The sequence below is a fragment of the Nannospalax galili genome, unplaced genomic scaffold (assembly GCF_000622305.1).
Source record: "Nannospalax galili isolate Female #2095 unplaced genomic scaffold, S.galili_v1.0 scaffold281, whole genome shotgun sequence".
NCBI lineage: Eukaryota > Metazoa > Chordata > Mammalia > Rodentia > Spalacidae > Nannospalax > Nannospalax galili.
Window position 1 is genome coordinate 33,526 of NW_008349068.1, and position 4,929 is coordinate 38,454.

Consider the following 4,929-nt stretch of genomic DNA (forward strand, 5'->3'; position numbering starts at 1 on the left):
CATCCACTCTGTTAGCAAGCCTAATAAACTAGTAGAATTAAAAAAAAATGAAAACAAATAAACAAAATTTATTTAAAAAAATAAAAGAAAGAAAACCCAGCAATGGTGCAAGTTCAAACCGGAAAATATTCCCAGCATAGACATGAGGAAGTGAGTAAGAAGCTCCAGTCCCACCCAAGGAAATTATGTCAACAGATGGCTGCTGGGAGGGGCAGAGATGGTCTCTTTCAAGCATGGAATAGGTTAACCAGTTTCAGTGGTTGGACCCACACTGAAGAACATTTGGGAACACAAATTAAACTCTATAGGCCTTACTATTATATAAGAGAGTACATTAAATTGAGCAGGGGCAATAAGGGGAGGTGTGGATAGGGGAGGGGTTTAAATACCATCAAATTACATTGTATAAAAATCTCAAAAATTCGGAGGTGACCCTGGTGCCACAGGAGTTTGAGAGGGTGCAGACATGGGGGCGCATCTGGCCCGACGCTACCTGGGAGATACATCCAAGGAGACCGACCCCCTGCAGATGCCCAGCTTCCCTCCCGACCAAGGCGTCCCCCAGCGCAAGGAGCGCATGATGCTGGCCACTCATCAGGAGATGAACGATGCTCAGCTGACCTTGTATGTGCGTGACTACTGTGCCCACTACCTCATCCGACTGGTCAAGGGCAAGCATGACAGCTTCCCCACCTTCCTGGCCTGCAAGCATGAGCAGCATGACTGGGACTACTGCGAGCACCTAGACTATGTGAAACGGATGAAGGTGTTTGAGCATGAGCAGCGGCTGCTCCAGAGGAAGAAACAAGCGAAGCAAGGGAGGCCCCGGCAGCCCAAGGCCAGAGAGACGGGAAGTGGGCCAAGAGATGGCCCTGTAGGGGGTCACTCACTAGCCTATGGACCTGTCAGTGAAATAAACGCCTCGGCACTTCACCAAAAAAAAACCTCAAAAAAACACGAATGTAAAAAATGCGGCAATGGATGCTGGTAGGAGACCTGGTTTGAAATAAATGAAATTGCTGTGACTTAATAGAAGCAGAGAGCTAGTTCTGCTATTGAGCTGAGTGATCCTAAGAATCATTTCCCTTTCCTGCCCCTCTGCTCTTTCATCTGCAAACTGAGACAGTAACAATAAACAAATTATGCCCCCATCTAGCTTCAGAATCTCAGCACTCTCTGAAATGTCTTGGCCCTGTGGCACCCACAATTTGTGGAAACTATCCCCATATGCCCTGGTTTTAATATTTCTTGTGCCTTGGGCACCTTCTAAGAAAGACTGGTGCAAACCAATGATGAAGTGATTAAATGAAACAAATTGTTCACAAAGTAAGTCTGATTCAGATTTTAGAGCTAGCAAATATTCTACTCCCCTTCTTTATCATTTAATTTGATGATACATAAATGGTATAGGTTCCATTTCTATTTGATTATGGTAATTTTCAGAATGCAAAGGATAAGGGGAAAGGAATAGACATTTATCAAATACCTACCATGTATTCTATATAAATACCACATGTTAAATATACACTGCACAGCATTGTTTTAACATAACTATCATTAAGTCTTTATAACAGTTCTATGAATTCTGTGAATTCAGCAATTTCTGTTGTCATTATAAAAATGAAAATCTAAAGTTGGACACATAGTGAAAGACTATAGTCCTTGCACTCAGGAGACAGACAGTGGAGATCTCTTGAAGCCAGGAGTCTTAGCTTGGGCAACATAACAAGATCCCATCTCAAAATGAGAGGAAGGAGAGGGAATAGTTGAGACTCCAGGTAGGTAACTAAGTCAAGTGCTATTCAACATTTGAAAATGCAATTTAAAATATTACTAAGTATCTATGTAAAGTATGCAATGTAAAGTGTCTATAGGCATGAACAACATACCTGAGAGAACAAATTATGGGATAAAGATTGATTTTGGCTCATGGTTTCCCAGGGTTCAGTTCGTGGTTGCTTGGCTTTATGAACTTGGGCAGAACACCGTGGAGGTGGAAGAGGAGATTCTTTATCTCATGGTAGACAGGAAACAGAGGGAGGAAGGGACTGGGGACCAGGTAAAGCCTTCAAAGGTATGCCCCCAGTAAACTACTTCCTCCAGTGAGGGGATCTGATGTCTTTTCTGGCCTCTGTGGGCACCTGCACTCACATACACATACCCTCACACAAAATAAAATTAATAAATATAAATATAAAAGGACTTAAACCATAAGAATTTGTTCCTTAGAAGTACTGACTTTCTTGTTAACTTGACTGTTATACAGAATTTAGAGTATCAACGATGCTGGAAAAAGTAAAACTGTTCATTATTTAATACTTATTTATGCTTACATTTATTGAGTGCCAAGTAGTTTATATGTATCAACTAATTGCCACAACTATCCTAGATATTATTATCCTGTTGTATGATAAAGGAAACAAGCTCATAAAGATTAAATACCTTGCCCAAGATCATATATTCAAGAACCTAGACTCTTAAACTCAAGATATACTTATTCCAAAGTGAGTGCTACAACCAGATTGTACTGTAAATTAACAATTCATGAACGGCCAAATTTTGTCATAAGAATAATATGTCTCCCACCTCTCTAGAGAATTCAGATAAAGTCCTCTGAGATTTTCATTAATATAATAATGTGGGAACTATCATATTTCTTCCAAACGAGTATCAGTATTTAAATTTTATTTTCAAATTACCTTCAACTTTGAGATCCTTTGCAACGAAGCACTTAATTGTAAAGATGCTTAAAAGATGTTATAAACATTGAACAATACTCAAGAAAGAAAGGGCCTGAGCTATAAAGATTTTTTCATATACCAATTTATTCCAATATTTAAATTGGAAAGCCAGCATCACATTCTGTAGTTCACATCTGTGGCACACTTTAGATTTTAGATCTTAGTTTGCCAAGAGTTTGTAATATAAAAAGATGTTGGATTTGTTACATACTTTCACTGCATCTGTTAAAATCATTACGATATGTGGCAATTCTATAGTTTGCTTATTGGTAAAATACCTTGATTGATGTTGAAAGGTAGAGGTAGTACGTGGTCCATTTGCAAACAGTTTCTCTTGGGGATACACAAAGTGGTTGTTGTATTATTGGGATTCTGCTTATCTTCAGATTCCTCACTGTGTCAAACTGATCTCCAAACTAATTATATCAATTGCACTCTCACTGACTTGTACATAATTCCAGTTCCGTTTCTGTGCTGGCTAATTTTTATCAACTAGAGTCACCTGGGAAAAGGAAACTTCCATGGAAGAATTTTCCTGATCGGATTGACCTGTGGCCATGTCTGCGAGGTATTTTCTTAATTGATAGTTGATGTAGGAGGGCCCCGCCCACTGTGGGCAGTGCCGTCCCTGGGCAGGTGATCCTTGGTTGCATAAGAAAGGTAGCTGACCAAGCCAGGAGATGCAAGTAGTAAGTTGTGTTCCTCCATAGTTTCTGCTTCAAGCTCCTGCCCTGAGTTCCTGCCTTGCCTTCTATGGATGATGGACTGTAACGTGTAAGTCAAATAAACCAAGTTGGTTTGGGTCTGTGTTTAATCACAGTAGTACAAAGCAAACTAAAACAATTTAACAGCAATGATAGACTTTCTAATTTTTGTAAAAGTGGTAAGTACAGCCAGGTGTGGTAGCACACCCCTTTAATCCCAGTACTGGGGAGGCAGAGGCAGGTGGATCTCTGTGAGTTGAAGGCCAGCCTGATCTACATAGTGAGTTCCAGGACAGCTGGGGCTACAGGGAGACCCTGTCTCAAAAAGACCCCCCCCAAAAAAAATTGGTAAGTATATATTGGGTTTTGTTGTATGAATTTTCCCAATAAGTACTTACCACTTGACATGAAAGAATTGTGAATTTTCCCAATATGTACTTACCTCCTTGACAAGGAGACATGAAAGAAATTCCTGCCTCTAAATTGATGGCATCCATATACCAAAGTGATGAGAACGGGAGGTAGAAATTGGCTAGGCAGTTTAGGGTAAAAAGACTCCAAAGAAAAGTGATCCATTTCTTTCTTGGGTAAGGGCTAGAAATATCCTTGGGCCTGCCAGTACACTTGTCCTTGCCTGGGGCCAGAGATGCCAGATGTGTCTATGCCAAAATGTCTCTGGTTTTACTATAGCCAGAGGCTGGGTATGTTAGAAAGGGGGTCTGGTTTTTTTTTTTTTTTTTTTTTTTTTTTTTTTTTTCAGGGTCCCTAAAGGAATACTCAGTTTCTGGAAACCCTACTGAGAACGTCATTGAAACCACAGGGATCTGGATACCTGGAATGGGAACTGGACTGATCATCTCCTCCCTTCCTCTATTCACTGAAGACATATTAACTCTAAGGCAGTGAGGTTCAGTGGAATCCTGTGGGGTCTCTCCCTCTCCTCGCGAGTCGTTGGCCACTGGTCCACGAGGACAAGGGGAGCAGAAGTGACGAGCGGGGTCAGGACGACCAGTGAGGACTGACAGAAGAAAGCCCTTCCGGGGAGGCAGGTTCAGTGATGCAAACAGCTCCAGACTCAGTGAGACAGCTCTAGATTCAATGAAACAGCTCCGTTTATTCAGTGGGATGTTAGGGAAAATATAGTGTGGAGGCAGTAGCCAATGCCTCAGCTGATACGCGCTCACAGTATGCTTTATTTACATGTGGTAGTGGGCTCCCAGGCAATGCCTGATTATCATATAGAAAAAACCTGGGGGTAGTTTTTACTCCAGGTAACTATGCCAAAGGTCATGTTCCAAATAAGGTCAGGCATCCGCGCTTGGTGGCACTTTCCAGGTAGGTCAGGAAGAGAGCAGGAAGCCCCTTGCTGAGAAGGGGAGTCCTGGAGGACTACAACCCTAACAGCAGGGTTTCCCAACAGAATCCCACTCCAGGACCCCTCCTGCTGTACAGGAGCTCTGCCTTCTTCGCTCCTAAGCTCCCTA

General features: G+C 41.8%; 1 pseudogene; it reads left to right on the plus strand.

Annotated features, from left to right (window-relative positions):
* Positions 1-466: 466 nt before the first annotated feature.
* LOC103744471 lies at positions 467-991 on the plus strand (annotated as a pseudogene).
* Positions 992-4,929: the final 3,938 nt, after the last annotated feature.